Source organism: Giraffa tippelskirchi, chromosome 10, assembly GCF_054371585.1.
Source record: "Giraffa tippelskirchi isolate mGirTip1 chromosome 10, T2T-mGirTip1v1.2.pri, whole genome shotgun sequence".
In the NCBI taxonomy this organism is placed as follows: Eukaryota; Metazoa; Chordata; class Mammalia; order Artiodactyla; family Giraffidae; genus Giraffa; species Giraffa tippelskirchi.
Window position 1 is genome coordinate 81,138,355 of NC_137284.1, and position 17,268 is coordinate 81,155,622.

Below are 17,268 nucleotides of genomic sequence, written 5' to 3' on the forward strand. Positions count from 1 at the left end.
TAACCTAAATCAAATACCTTATGATTATACAGCGGAAGTGACAAATACATTCAAGGGATTAGATCTGATAGAGTGCCTGAAGTACTATGGATGCCGGTTCCTGACATTGTACAGGAGGCAGTGATCAAGACCATCCCCAAGTAAAAGAAGTGCAGAAAGGCAAAATGGTTATCTGAGGAGGCCTTAAAAATAGCTGAGAAAAGAAGGGAAGAAGCTAAAGGCAAAGGAGAAAAGGAAAGATATACCCATTTGAATGCAGAGTTTCAAAGAATAGCAAGGAGAGATAAGAAAGCCTTCTTCGGCAATCAGTGCAAAGAAATAGAGGAAAACAATGGAATGGAAAAGACTAGAGATCTCTTCAAGAAAATTAGAGGTACCAAGGGAAAATTTCATGCAAAGATGGGCACAATAAAGGACAGAAATGGTATGGACCTAACAGAAACAGAAGATAATAAGAAGAGGTGGTAAGAGTACACAGAAGAACTATACAAAAAAGATCTTCATGTCCCAGATGACCATGATGGTGTGATCACTCAACTAGAGCCAGACAACCTGGAATGGGAAGTCAAGTGGGCCTTAGGAAACTTTACTACGAACAAAGCTAGTGGAGGTGATGGAACTCCAGTTGAGCTATTTCAAATTCTAAAAGATGATAATGTGAAAACGCTGCAATCAATATGCCAGCAAATTTGGAAACCTCAGCAGTGGCCACAGGACTGGAAAAGATCAGTTTTCATTTCAATTCCAAAGCAGGGCAATGCCAAAGAATGTTCAAACTACCACCATACAATTGCACTCATCTCACACGCTAGCAAAGTAATGATCAAAATTCTCCAAGCCAGGCTTCAATAGTATGTGAACTGTGAACTTCCAGATGTTCAAGCTGGATTTAGAAAAGGCAGAGGAACCAGAGATCAAATTGCCAACATCTGTTGGATCATCAAAAAAGCAATAGAGTTCCAGAAAAACATCTACTTATGATTTATTGACTATGCCAAAGCCTTTGACTGTGTGGATCACAACAAACTGGAAAATTCTTAAAGAGATGGGAATACCAGACCACCTCTCCTGCCTCCTGAGAAACCTGTATGCAGGTTAAGAAGCAACAGTGAGGACTGGACATGGAACAACAGACTGGTTCCAAATCCAGAAAGAAGTATGTCAAGGCTATATATTGTCACCCTGCGTATTTATCTTACATGCAGAGTACATCATGCAAAAGCCTGGGCTGGAAGAAGGACAAGCTGGAATCCAGATTGTTGGGAGAAATATCAATAACCTCAGATATGCAGATGACACCACACTTATGAAAGAAAGTGAAGAAGAAATAAGAACCTCTTGATGAAAGTGAAAGAGAAGAGTGAAAAAGTTGGCTTAAAACTCAACATTCAGAAAACTAAGATCATGACATCCAGTCCCATCACTTCATGGCAAATAGATGGGGAAACAGTGGAAACAGTGAGAGATTTTATTTTCTTGGGCTCCAAAATCACTGTTGATGGTGATTGCAGCCATGAAATTAAAAGACACTTGCTCCTTGGAAGAAAAGTTATGACCGACCTAGACAGCATGTTAAAAAGCAGAGACATTACTTTGCTGACAAAGGTCCATCCAGTCAAAGCTATGGTTTTTCCAGTAGTCAAGTATGGATGTGAGAGTTGAACTATAAAGAAAGCTGAGCGGCAAAGAATTGATGCTTTTGAATTGTGGTGTTGGAGAAGACTCTTGAGAGTCCCTTGGACTGCAAGGAGATCCAACCAGTCCATCCTAAGGGAAATCAGTCCTGAATATTCATTGAATTCATTGAAGCTGAAACTCCAATATTTTGGCCACTTCGTGTGAAGAATTAACTCATTGGAGAAAACCCTAAGGCTGGGAAAGATTGAAGACTGGAGGAGAAGGGGATGACAGAGGATGAGATGGTTGGATGGCATCACCAACTCGATGGACATGAGTTTGAGTAAGTTCAGGGAGTTGGTGATGGACAGGGAAACCTGGCCTGCTGCAGTCCAAGGTGTCACAAAGAATCGAACATGACTGAGCGACTGAACTGAACTGAATATTATCCCCTTATTTTCATAGCATTCTTTGTTTCTATATTAGTAATAGGTTTCCCTCTTACATTCCTGACTTTAATAATTTAGCCCTTTTCTCCCTTGCTCTCTTGCTCTCTATCTTTGCTTGGTAAAACCAGGTAAAGTGTTATCAATTTATTAATCTTTTAAAAAATAAATCAGTTTTGTTGCTTTACTGAGCACTGTTTCTCCATTTCTATTTCATTAGTTCCCATTCTAATGTTTTTAATTATTTCCTCCTGTTTGCTTTAAATTTAGTTTTGTTTTTTTTTTGTTTACTGATTTGACATCTTTCTTCTTTTTTAATATAGGCATGTGTTTTCCAGAAGAGAAACGATGTCACATGAAAGAAGGTAGATTTTAGTCACTGAAACTTGGCTTATTATCTAATTCCAGGATTTAGTAAGACATCTAACTTAGATAAGTTGCTTAACCTCTGTGAAGCTTGATTTCCTTATGCGTAAAACAGAAATTGTAATTCATTTCTTTAAGTTTTGTGACAGAAATCATGAATTATGTAGACTTCCTGACATGGTACATGGGAGAAACAAGTTTTCAATACATTTTATATAATACTAATGGCAGCAGACTCACTTACCTTTTATCAGGACAAAAACAGATTTAAGAACATCTGTATCAGAGGCGAAATACACATTTAAGATACATACACATAAGAGAAGAAATAGCATTCATCATACTCATAATGTGTGAGTATGAGAAATTTTTTATGAGAGACAAAAAATCATATTCCTAGAAGAGAACCAAATAAATACTTTGTATATGGTAATTCAAATACTCAAATAACCAAAATACGCATGTGGCCTATTACTTTCATGACAAGGAATATGAAAGTCATATCAGACTACTTTTTTTAGAAGGGGTATCATGAAATCATTAAAGAGTTCCACTCTTCAGTGCATATTTCCAAAAGCAATTCTTTTGGCATGTGATTTTTCTCTTTGATAAACAAACACGATATATCTTTGATAAATGAGCTATGCAAGCATTATATGCACATTCTTTTTATTTTTTAATATTTCAGAATACTGAAAGCAATAACAGAATGCTGGAGACATCAACAAATTTTGAGTAGCTGAGTACTCAAATTGTGTGCTTGGTACCTAACATTTTAAAATAAACATAGAACAGATATGAAAGTAGGGAAAATAAAGAATTTTATCAGCCTCAGTAGAGAAGTAAGTATGGTTTCTCATCATCTAAGACTTTCTAATTTTTTTTAAGTAAAAGTAAGTAAGTGATATTTCTGTAAATATCACATATTTTAAATTGAATGAAAGGCATCTGCATAAAAATTGATTCCCCTCACCAAAAAAAAAAAGAAATTGGGAATTACTCATTACTTAACATTGTAGATTGGCTGAAAATTTTTTGGCAGCAGGAGGAGGACAGTCATAGACATTTAGTTTTTAAGATTAAAAAGTAGTATAATTATTAAGTATTACTACACTAAAATACACTAGATTTTTTTCATTTTGATGTGTTTTATTTTTAATATACTCACATGAAAGACTTAATGATTGCATACCCCAGAATGTACAATATTAAATGATGTTAAATAATTAAATCCAATATATGTAAGATGTCAAAATTTTTAATATTTGACCTCTTGAGTCCTATTTCTCAGCTATATTCTGAAATAGAAGCTTTAGTTTTTGTGTCAAAAGGAACACTTACATAATTAGATGAGAGAGAGTTCAATTAATTAATTGTGTTTCCTAATGAAAGAGTTGTCAGCTTCTTAAATGAAAATATATTGTTATGATGGGAATTAGAGTATTCATGTAATTAAAATAGGAAATAATGTTTTTAGCAGCTATTAAGTATCATGCCACGCCCTTAAGCAATACTGTGCTGACTAGCCTATTAAAATAGAAGCAACAGAGTAGAAAAATAATATGATTGAAAAATACCTCATATTAGTGTACAGTTGTATTTCACTGGAATTTATTTTTTTAAATATATACCTGTACAAATCCCACCATACTAGCTTTTTATTCATGCTAGTGGAAATGCAGTATAAGTGATACATTATTTCATTCTTCTATTGTTTATTTTTCTGTTATGGCATTTAATACCAAGATAAATGTAAACCATGAATTTGAATATATATCATGTTTTTTTATATTTTTACAAAGCCTGGTGTATTTCCCTGACCAATTTCTGTGGCCTTTCTGGTAACAATACTCTGGTTCTCTTTCCCATTTTCATTTCTAATGGATTCAATGGTGCTTGAAACACCCCTCATCTCCAGACATGAGCAACATACCATGTGGCTAACCAGCACATTTCATTATTCTGGTCTTGGTGGTTAGGTCAAATGGCGCTGGGTAATCCAATCTAAACCAAATCAGATTCCATCCCCCAGATTTTGCTTCTTTCTTTCCCTGAGTTTGGTACATTGTTACAGATAAGTCTGGAGCTCCTGCTGCCTATTTATGCCAGCATACATATAATGGAATCAGGCCTGAAAAGCAAGCCACAGGAAAAGAAAGCAAGTCCTGGGATTGAGGAATTGATCTCTCTTCTATTCCAGGATCTGGATACAGACAGACATGGTGAAAGCCAGGCTGTTCTCTGAATTTCTAATTAAATAAATCAATAAATTATCTCTTTTGTTTAAGCCAATTTAAGTTGATGTTCTGTCCAAATATAAGCATCCTCACTAATACAGGCAGGATAGAAAATTCTTATCTCATATGCAACAAACTAGAGCACAAAAAAACGTCTAGAAAAACATTCTGTAAATGCTCTACTATCTTGGGACATGCAGTGTGCCTGTGGCATCTATATTTGTTCTAAGATAAAGTATATTAAAAATGAATAGATAATCTTACTTATATAAGTTTCATAAATTCATCTATATACATGTGTATTTCAGCTTTATTTTTACGGGGATATATTTATTGGGGGAAGGATAAGGAGGTCAGCCAGTACAAATATTAAAAATCTTTAAGAACCCGATTTCCTCATACATCTAATGAAGACTTTTGGACCTTCTCACTTTCCTTTCATCCCTTGTGTACTAAGTCACTTCAGTTGTGTCCAACTCTTTGCGACCCTATGGACCGTAGCCTGCCAGGCTCCTCTGTCCATGGGATTCTCCAAGCGAGAATACTGGAGTGGTTGCCATTCCCTTCTCCAGGAGATTTTCCCAACCCAGGGATCAAACCTGTATCTATTACACCTCCTACATTGGCAGGCAGGTATCCTTACCATGAGCACCATCTGGGAAGCCCTTTCATCCCTAAATAAGACTAACAAACATATTTGTGCTTTTAAGCAATGGTTTTTGCCTATCTAGTTGTAAATGTTCCAAAACTACCTGGCTACTTCTTTTTGAGTTTTTCAGTTTTGCAATCATCTCATCATATACTCTATGAAATGATTTTGTACTTAGAAGTTATTGTATCATTCTAAATAGACACACAAGCACATGGAAAAATGTTCAACATCACTAATTATTAGGGAAATGCAAATTAAAACTACAATGAGGTATCACATCACATCAGTCAGAATGGCCATTGTCAAATGTCCATAAATAATAAATGCTGGAGAGGGTGTAGCAAAAAAGAAACCCTCCTGCAATGTTGATGGGAATGCAAATTGGTAAAGCCACTGTGGAGAACAGTATGGCAGCTCCTTACAAAACTGAAAGTAGAGCTACCATATGATCCTACAATCTCACTCCTGGGCATATATCTGGGGAAAATTCTAATCTGAAAAGATGCATGCACATCAGTGATAATCTAATATGGTGCAGTAGAAGGACATGCACTCATGTTCTCCTGCGAGAACACCAAAATCACAACTGGTTGTCGAACAACCATGGAAAGGAGAATGTCAGAGCCCACCAAAAAAATACCCCATATCCAAAGCAAAGGAGAAGCCCCAACAAGATGGTAGGAGGGACACAATCATGTTTAAAATCAAATTTCAGACACACCAGAGACACTCGGAGGGTGTAAACAAAACATTGTGCACACCAAGACCCAGGGAAAGGCGCAGTCACTTCCACAAAGAGACTGAACCAGAACTGCCTTTGAGTATTTGAGTGTCTCCTGCAGAGGCACGGGTCAGCAGTGGCATGCCGCAGGGACAGGGGCTCAGGCTGCAGGCCTGGGAAGTGTAGCCTGTGGCGTAAGTCCTTTTGGAGGAGGTAGGCATAAGCTCCACTATGGAGCCACTGAGCAGACAACCCACAAACTGGAAGAAATTATACCAAAGCAGTTCTCGCACTGTTGCAAAAATTCTAGGTCCCACAACAGATACCCCAACCTGAGGATTCGGCAAAGGGACTGACAATCCTCAGGGAATTTGACTTTGAAGACCAGTAGGATTTGATTACAGTACCTCCCCAGGACTTGGAAAACAGACTCTTGGAGGGCACAACAAAACCTGGTGCACACCAGGACCCAGGTGAAAGGAGCAATGACCCCACAAGAGACTGAGCCAGACTTTCCTGTGAGTGTCTGGGAGTCTCCGGCGGAGGCGTGGGTCAGCAGTGGTGTGCCACGGGGTCAGGGGCACTGACTAAAATAGTTGGGTACTGGCATAAGTCCTTTTGAAGGAGATTGCTATTACCCCTACTATAGTTTGGCCTCAGGCAAAACTGCAGGGAGGGAACACAATCCCATTCATCAGCAGAAAACTGGATTAAAGATTGACTAAGAATGGCCTTGCCCAACAGAGCAAAACCCAGTTTTTCCCACAGCCAGTCCCTCCCACCAGGAAGCTTCCATAAGCCTCTTGTCCTCACCTATCAGAGGACAGACAAAAGGAAAACCACAATCACAGAAAACTGACCAACGGATCACATGGATCGTAGCCTTGTCTAACTCAATGAAACTATGAGCCATTCTGTGTAGGGCTTCCCAAGATGGATGGATCCTAGTGGAGACTTCTCACAAAATGTGATCCACTTAGAAGGGAATGGCAAGCCACTTCAGCATTCTTACCTTGATAACCCCATTAACAGTATGAAAAGGCAAAAAGATATGACATAGAAAAATGAACTCCCCAGGGTGGTAGGTGCACAATGTGCTACTGGAGAAGAGTGGAGAAACAGCTCCAGAAGGAATGAAGAGGCTGAGCCAAGCAGAAACAACACCCAGTTGTGGATGTGTCTGGTGATGGAAGTAAAATCCGATGCTGTAAAGAACAATTTCACACAGGAACCAGGAATGTTAGGTCCATAAATCGACGTAAATTGGAAGTGGTCAAATAGGAGATGGCAAGAGGGAGCATTGACATTTTAGGAATCAGTGAACTAGAATGGAAAAGGAGTACATCAAGGCTGTATATTGTCACCCTGCTTATTTAACTTATATGCAGAGTACATCATGAGAAACGCTGGGCTGGAAGAAACACAAGCTGGAATCAAGATTGCCGGGAGAAATATCAATAACAGATTTGCGGATGACACCACCCTTATGGCAGAAAGTGAAGAAGAACTAAAGAGCCTCTTGATGAAGGTGAAGGAGGAGAGTGAAAAAGTTGGCTTAAAGCTCAACGTTCAGAAAACTAAGATCATGGCATCTGGTCCCATCACTTCATGGGAAATAGATGGGGAAACAGTGGAAACAGTGTCAGACTTTATTTTGGGGGGCTCCAAAATCACTGCTGATGGTGATTGCAGCCATGAAATTAAAAGACGCTTACTCCTTGGAAGGAAGGTTATGGCCAACCTAGATAGCATATTTAAAAGCAGAGACATTACTTTGCCAACAAAAGTCCATCTAGTCAAGGCTATGGTTTTTCCAGTGGTCATGTATGGATGTGAGAGTTGGACGGTGAAGAAAGCTGAGCGCCGCAGAATTGATGCTTTTGAACTGTGGTGTTGGAGAAGACTCTTGAGAGTCCCTTGGACTGCAAGGAGATCCAATCAATCCATCCTAAAGGAGATCAATCCTGGGTGTCCATTGGAAGGTCTGATGTTAAAGCTGAAACTCCAATACTTTGGGTACCTCATGCGAAGGGTTGACTCATTGGAAAAGACCCTAATGCTGGGTAGGATTGGGGGCGGGAGGAGAAGGGGACGACAGAGGATGAGATGGTTGGATGGCATCACCGACTCGATGGACATGGGTTTGGGTAGACTCCGGGAGTTGGTGATGGACAGAGAGGCCTGGCATGCTGCGATTCATGGGGTCGCAAAGAGTTGGACACGACTGAGCGACTGAACTGAACTGAACTAGAATGGACTAGAATGGGCAAATTAATTCAGATGACCATTATATCTACTTCTGTGGGCAAGAATCCCTTAGAAGAAATGGAGTAGCCATCATGGTCAACAAAAGACACTGAAATGCAGTACTTGGGTGCAATCTCAAAAATGACAGAATGATCTCTATTTCCAAGGCAAAAACTTCAATTTCACAACAATCCAAGTCTATGCCCCAACCACTAATGCCAAAGAAGCTGAAGTTGAATGATTTTATGATGACTTACAAGACCTTCTAGAACTAACACCAAATCATAGGGGACTGGAATACAAAAGTAGGAGGTAAAGAGATACCTGGAGTAATAGGCAAGTTTGGCCTTGGAGTAAAAAATGAAGCAGGGCAAAGGCTAACAGAGGTTTGCCAAGATAATGCACTGGTCACAGCAAACACCCTCTTCCAACAGCACAAGAGATGACTCTACATATGGACATCACCAGATGGTCAATACCAAAATCAGATTGATAATATCCTTTGCAGCTGAAGATGGAGTTCTAATGTTAAGCAAAAATAAGACCAGGACCTAACCGTGGCTCAGATACAAACTTCTTATTGCAAAATTCAGACTTATATTGAAGAAAGTAGGGAAAACCACTAGGCTATTCAGGTATAACCTAAATCAAATCCCTTACGATTATACAGTGTAAGTGACAAATAGACTCAAGGGATTAGATCTGATAGAGTGCCTGAAGAACCATGGACTGAGGTTCCTAACATTGTACAGGAGGTGATGATCAAAACCATTCCCAAGAAAAATAAATGTGAAAAGGCAAAATGGCTATCTGAAGAGATCTTACAAATAGCTGAGAAAAGAAGAGAAGCAAAAGGCAAAGGAGAAAAGGAAAGATATGTGCATCTGAATGCACATAATTCCAAAAAATAGCAAGGAGAGATAAGAAAGTCTTCCTAAGTGAACAATGCAAATAAATAGAGGAAAACAATAGAATGGGAAAGACTAGAGATATCTTCAAGAAAATTAGAGATACCAAGGGAAAATTTCATGCAAAGATGGGCACAATAAAGGACAGAAACAATGTGGACCTAACAGAAGAAGAAGATATTAAGAAGAGGTGGCAAGAATACACAGAAGAACTTCACAGAAAAGATCTTCATGACCCAGATAACCACAATGGTGTGATCACTCACATAGAGCCAGACATCTTGGAATGCAAAGTGAAGTGGGCCTTAGAAAGCATCACTGTGAACACAGCGAGTGGAGGTGATGGAATTCTAGCTGATCTATTTCAAATCCTAAAAGATGAAGCCTTTGACTCTGTGGATCACAACAAACTGTGAAAAATACTTAAAGAGATGGGAATACCAGACCACCTTACCTGCCTCTTGTGAAACCTGTATGCAGGCTAGAAGCAACAGTTAGAACCAGACATGGAACAGCAGACTGGTTCAACATTGGGAAAGGGATATGTCAATGCTGTATATTGTCACCCTGCTTATTTAACTTACATGCAGAGTACATCATGTGAAATGCCAGGCTGGATAAAGCACAAGCTGAAATCAAGTTTTCTGGGAGAAATATCAATAACATCAGATATGCAGATGACACTACCCTTATGGCAGAAAGCAAAGAGGAACAAAAAAGCCTCTTGATGAAAGTGAAAGAGGAGAGTGAAAAAAGCTGGCTTAAAACTCAACTTTCAAAAAACTAAGATCATGGCGTCCAGTCCCATCACTTTAATGGAAAGAGTAACAGACTGTTTTCTTAGCTCCAAAATCACTGCAGATGGTGACTGCAGCCATGAAATTAAAAGACGCTTGCTCCTTGGAAGAAAAACTATGAGCAACATAGACAGCATATTAAAAAGCAGAGACATCACTTTGCCAACAAAGCTCTGTATAGTCAAAGCTATGGTTTTTCTATTAGTCATGTATGGTTTTGAGAGTTGGACCATAAAGAAGGCTGAGTGCTGCAGAATTGATGCTTTTGAACTGTGGTGTTGGAGAAGACTCTTGGGAGTCCCTTAGACAGCAAGGAGTTCAAATCAGTCAATCCTAAAAGAAATCAACCCTGAATATTCATTGGAAGGACTGATGCTGAAGCTGAAGCTCCAATATTTTGGCCACCTAATGTGAAAAGCCAACTCATTGGAAAAGATACTGATGCTGGGAAAGATTGAAGGCAGGAGGAAAAGAGGACAATAGAGGATGAGATGGTTGGATGGCATCACCGACTCAATGGACGTGAGTCTGAGCAAGCTCCAGGAGATGATGAAGGACACAGAAGCCTGGTGTGCTGCAGTCCATGGGGTCACAAAGAGTCGGACACGACTGAGCGACTGAACAACAACAGTGCATCCAGTGTTCACTACAGCACTATTTACAATAGCCAGGATATGCAAACAACCTAAATGCCCATCAACAGATGAACTGAAAAACAAGATGGGATATGTATGTGCAATGGGATATTACTCAGCCATAGAAGAATGAAATAATGCCATATATAGCAATGTGGTTAGACTTTGAGATTGTCATATAAGTGAAGTAAACCAGACAGAGAAAGACAAATACATGATATTGCTTATATGTACAATCTTATGATACAAATGACCTTACAAAACAGAAATAGATCCATAGACATAGAAAACAAACTTCTAGTTACCAAAGGGGAAAGGGGTTGCAGATGGATAAATTAGGAAGTTGGGATTAACAGATACATACTGCTAGATATAAAATACCTAGCCAATGAGGACCTACTGTATAATGTAGGAAACTATATTCAATATTTTGTCACAACCTACAAGGGAAAATAATCTGAACAAGTATATATGTATTCAGTATATGTATATATGTATATAAATCACAGCTGGTGGCATGTGAATCTTATTCTGTCATCACATTTTTCTCAGAAGTCTCAATATTTAAAAATTTTGCCTTTAAAATAATACACAGAATCCATACTCAATAGATCAAAATATCTTCACCTATCCTTTTCATCTTATACCTTGTTTGATTGAAAAAATTCATGCTATCTTGCTTTTGTAGACATTTTAGTTAGTGACATTTTAGCATAAAGAGTTTTTCAATAATCATATAATCATGGGAATACACTGTCATTTGGCATGTAAGATGTATTTTTGTCAAAGTTATTGAAGATACCAAAACCTATAATTCCCAGGCTATCCACTGCATATTTTTTATCTTTACCAATGTATCTCTGGAACCCAGCATATGTTAGGAATATTTTAATTGTAATAGAATTATTAAATACTAAATAAATATTAAAGTAAATATTTCTAGCAATCTTATCTCCCAATGAGTGTAAAAATGAATTTGAAAAAATAACAATAACCCATGCCTTCATTCTGCCCTTGCATATCCCTGTCCCATATTGACTTGCAGCTCTAGCCCTGTAACTTAACTGGATTAAAGAAAATGTGACATAGAGAAGGAAAAAATGCTCCTGCTTTGAGTGAGGCATGCCTGATCTCACTGCTCCTGGGAACTCCACAACCAGCCACTCTGTGAGTGAGGCAAGCAGCACCTGGATGATGAGAAACACTACCCAAATCATCCTCATCCTTCAACTGACACTGAATATGCTGTCAGACGTGGTTTGGGACATCACTGACCCAGTCAAGCTGCCTACTAACCAGTGATCAGCTGGACTATCTGAAAGAACTTTCCAGTGAACTCATAGAATTGGGACCACCACTGACACCCCCCTCCCCCACCAAAATAAAATTATTGATTTAAACCAAAAGTGTTGGAGTGGTTGCATACTGAACAAAATTTAACTGATACACTTGGGAATCTGAAACTCTTGGGGACATTCATACTAGAAGTCTGAAAGTGACTGGAGAAGAGACATTCATAGCAATCAAAGCATTTCACATCCTTTGGAGGACTATGGATTTCTTTTTCCATATCGTGCTCATTGAAAGTACAATTGCTATTTACTTGTGTTTTTTTTGATTCAAGGTTGTTTGTAACAACAAAAATGAGGTAAAATAAGGAGGGAAGAAAAAATTAATAGTCTGAAGTGAGTTACATGTGTGATATCACCTACTGGCTAAATATATGAGGTTTAATCATATTATTATTTATACTATTTTTTATGTTACTATGTTCTCCCTAAATGACAAAGCTTATTTTAATGCATAAATGAAGTTGTAAACCTTTAAGTCAATTCATCTAAATGTAGCTCTACTCTTAAAAAAAAAAAAAAGTTAAACATGTACTCTTTAAAGTAAACAAATTTTCAGAGGACATGAGTATAGTGTTTTGACACTTTGAGGATTTAGTGAGTTATTTTTAGTGTCAGTCCAAATCATTATTAATTTCCCTTTCCATCAATCTACAGAAGTTGGCTAGCACTTGTCATTTTCACCATCCCAGGAAAATAGATGAAATAAGAAATGACTGGGTAGACAAAGTCATTTCAGTCTGAGAACAAGATCAGCAGTGGCATTTCACAGTAATGATATATTAGAACATAAACTACAAGATAATTAAAGACAAATTTATATAAAATCAAAGAAATATGGTACACTTTTCAAAAATCAATAGGTTTAACATCATAAATACACATTGCAATCTTTAAGGAAGTATTAAATTGCCTCTACTTTTAGTCACATTCATGATGAATAGCTCCCAGCTGCTTACTCATGTAGTAAATGATAGACTATGAAGTTATGAACTTTTTTCCAACACTGGAAAACCAACTGTGAAATAGCTACTACCAATTAGTAGTGTCTAACACATCCGAACTCCAAACTTTATTTTTCCTTAAAGTAGCGGAGACAGTGGCTAATGTCTCAGGGATGTTAGTATTCCACAGATATAAAGCTTAAGGATAAAAAGGACTCTCAGAATGAACTAAAAAGAGTATTAGTTTCCCTCTTTTTCCTTCTTTTCCTTCTCTCCTTTCCCATCCTACTGCTTCACATCCACCTTATTCTCTAACTTCTTATTATCTGATTTTTTCTTTTTTCTGTAAAATTTATGAATATTATTTCAATGAAAATTGAACCCTTTATATTCAGAATTACTATGAACCTCTCTGAACCAAGTAATCTATAGGATATAAATCTGATTCACAAATCTCTATTTAAAGTCTCATCATTTTGAAATATGTCCAAACTGTCATTTAACTCACTTTTCTAACCTGAGAAAATAAAGTACCTGGAATTGAATTTCTAAAGAGTTTGGAAGTGAAAAATAGTGCTATCTTCTAATAAGAGGAAATGACAAAAAGAAAGGAAACTGATCATCCTAAAACAAAGGATAAGTTTTCAAGATATGTCTCTAGTTATAGGATATAAAAGCAGATTATTTTACTTGAAAATTTTGGAAGTAGGAAAAGCTTTGATCCTCCCAAGAGCCCCATTACAAGAGACCTGAGTCATGACTCTTGTTGGTAGCAAATATCAAAGCAGTTTGATTATCACTGAGGAGCCCAGGTCTTGGTGAGACACTGTCTAGATATCACATGATTATGATTAGAGCAACATAATAGCTTCCAGCATCAATAAGAACTGGTTCTGAACCAATGACACCAACTTTGAAAACTGGGCACAGATGCGAAGTAGAAAGAGCTATGTGTATTAATGGTTGCATCTGTGAATAGTCCAGGGAAACGCTGAATAATTCAGATGGTGGCACCATGAACTAGACTGCAACCTTAAAAGTTATGAGTTATATAAAGTAACATTTCAAATAGTGAGTGTTTTAACAATGTTATAACAGGAATTATTAATGGTAAATATGCTGAGAAGTAGGTAGACAGTTTATATTAATAAATTGAGTTTTAAAAGTTGAGAATTTAAATGGAAAACAAAGTGTAAAGGTAGTTGATTATGTATGTAGGAACTTAAAATACATTCTAAAAACTTTCTTTTAAATTTTTTTTAAAAGAAGAGAAAAACTGAGCAGAAGAATGATACATGAGTCAATAAAATCTATTTCTAAGCATTTACAAAGCTTCACAATAAAGGTAGTGAATAACTAGACTATTTTAGTGTTGAAACTTTGAACTATTACAATAAGAATAAACTTTGTGTTGAAACTTTATAAGAGAATATAAAATATGTATTCATTAATAAAAGATGCCCTTGATTTTTTACAAGTTTACAGATTTCCCCTAGATGACCCTTAAATAAGTAAAAACTGTGGCATTCCCTCAAGTTCTAAAACCACAGCTTGATATTTAGTACGTGTAAGAGAGCCCTTCTTTATATGTGATACTGGGTAAAAATTAAGTAGTAAAAATCATAACCAGTTTTCCATTGGAAATTTGTCAGTGTTTCTCAAATACCTTGCCCTTGACAGCCGGGAAATGAAAGTGTTATCAAGACTAGACAGATAGACAGATACAGGTATGAACTATCTGAAATTTATCCCATGTATGCTAGAGCCTATCAAACATCTAAAGATCTGTGAAATAGATCCTGATCTGTGAAATACTCATAACATCAATATCACTAAAAAAGGGTCATATTCCACGGAAAAATTCAAGAAGCACTAACTTGTTGAAAAGTTAGGTATTCAATCCCTAGTTTTATAAATATTTGCTTTTTTTGTTTGTTTGTTTTGTTTCAATACATATGCTTTGATGAATATCTGTGTGTGTCACTGAATGCACATTTGCTCTTCCAGAAGTAGATCTTGGTGGCAGTGAAGCTGATTCACTTTTTTTTTTTTAAGAACCATTTTACTGTGGACTGCTGTAGCTCAACATTTATTGATTGCTTACTCTTTGAAGTCCTGTTCTATGTTAGACACTCCATCATTAGACAGTTTGCACTTAAAGAGTTCTTTGGAAGAGTTCAACCTCATTGTGTCAAGTTTCTTGGTCAGGACTGCCTTCTCCCAGTAGCATTTTAGAAGGATGTCTTCTGTATCGTATTAAATGATACACTTCAAACGAGTCTGAATATAATTCCCTGGCAATCAAACATCTTAAGTTGCTGGAAAAGATGCTGTCTGGCCTGAACTCTTTTAAACATATGTGATGGGACTGATTCAGGGACAAGATTGGATGATGTGCTCCTGCACCCAAACACTTCAAGGTTTTTGGAAAAACAAGGTGATTATAAGCGCTACATCAGATTATATTTTGATCTAGTCCAGTGATCAGCATCTAAATATTTACTTTATTCTTTTTTTTACATAATTGTTGCAAAATAACATGGTGCCATGGAAAGAAAACTATACCAGTTTAGTAAACTCTGGGTGCTATAACACCCTCTCATTGCTCATATTCTATAAAAGGCCTCTACATCAGATTTCTGCAATCCTGCAATTATAAAATACTACAGTACCTTGAGAGAACACCGTGTATTATGCTTCCATGCAGTTCATGTCTCCTCAACCAGAGATTCTCATATTTTGCCTCATTCTTAGAGATTGTTTAAGGAGCAGATGACTTGATGACAACTTGTGAAGATTTAATATGCAGATGCTGAAATATACTAAGTTACATGGCTCCTATATACACTTCTTCCATAATTCCTGTCATACTCCATATAATTCCTAAGGGATCAATCAGAAAAGTAATATGACTATGACACTTGCTAATAAATATTTACTATTATCTATGCATAACCATATGTGGATTGAATTCCTAGCAATACCAAACACTCATATGAGCTACATGCTTTCCATTTTATGATCACTCTCCTTCCCCATCCTCCTGCTTAATTTCTCATTGCTCCTTATCGTGTGTTTTAAGCCCCAGATTAAATCACCTGGTGATTTCTCTTCACTCATATCCTGTTATTTGCCTCATTCGACTCTCATCCACTAAATTGTAAACTGTAAATATAAGTTTATAAGAATGTTTAATTCACTGCCATATTACCAGCAACATTGTCTGGCATATAGTAGGTACTAAAAAAAATTTTTTTTCAAGAAATGAATAAATGAAAGAAATCTTTAAAGTTTAACTTTTCTGGTCCACTCTTATAGGAGGGCTTCCCTGCTTCTCCCCTAGTACCATCAAACTAAATTACATGCCTCTCCTCAGTGCTCCCTTGTTAATACATACATTTATCTATTACTGCAAAAGCTGCATTGCTTGTTAATAAGTGTGCTTATCTCTAGACACATATTAAATTCCCTTTTATTAGGAATTGTTTTATTCATATTTCTTTTTTCAAATTTTTCATGCCTAGTAGGGCAGATGACATATATTGGGCATTCAATAACTATCTGTTGAATGAATGCATCAATACATTCATTCTTAACTCCAAGGGTACGTGTATGTGCATGTGTGCATTCATCCAGGTTCAGTTCTATTCAACCTTCTCTCAGGTTTTGTCAGGGTTAGGTGTGCATTTGATCTCTGAGCTATATTCTACTTTGGCTCTTTGGATCAAAAGAACATTTTTAGATTATCAAAAGAGAGAGATTGCTCAAGTTTCTATCTTTGTTGCCGCTGTTCATTTATTTGCATGCTCTTTATTCCTTTTCAAACTGAATGCCATAAAAACATTCATTTTATCCATATTTTTTCCAGCCTCCTGCTGAAATGTAAAAATTGTCAGTGTTCTCAATGATTGGGGTGGACAAACTGTCAGTCACATCTTCCTTTAGATGTCATTTTTACAGAGCTGCCAAGAATCTACACTTAATTTGGACATTATCAAAAGAGTATCCATGATAAAAGTTTGCTAAGGTTTCTATATCACAGGAAACCAAGAAAGTGAATATCAAGTGAAATGTGAAGGTCAAGGCAGAAATAGATCCATTAAAAGAAATTAAAATGACAATAAAGATGACACAGGAAACAAATTCGTTTGAATGTCTATAATGGCAGTCCATGGCAGTCCATGAGGTCACAAAGAGTTGGTCATAACTGAGTGACTGAGTACACACACACACACACACACACACAGTTTATTTAAGTAGCAACAAAGGGCTAGTCAGGAGCTGACAGTCAATGTTTGAGGCTAAATGGTTAGCAGACAATCCATAAGAATCACAGAGAACAGCAACAA

The 17,268-nt window shown here is 37.1% G+C and overlaps 1 protein-coding gene across 11 annotated transcripts in view; it reads right to left on the bottom strand.

Annotated features, from left to right (window-relative positions):
• Positions 1 to 17,268, bottom strand: part of LOC145524398 (uncharacterized) — a 1,208,145-nt gene that overhangs the window by 360,364 nt on the left and 830,513 nt on the right. For 7 of the 11 annotated variants that reach the window (XR_014067480.1, XR_014067473.1, XR_014067475.1 and 4 more), the window contains one exon: positions 15,592 to 15,802. The exons of 3 other annotated variants lie outside the window; for them this stretch is intronic. The gene's annotated coding sequence lies outside the window, so the exon portion shown is untranslated. Of the gene's footprint in view, positions 1 to 15,422; positions 15,803 to 17,268 lie in introns of those variants that run through there. One more of the 11 variants, XR_014067468.1, reaches the window with a different exon arrangement.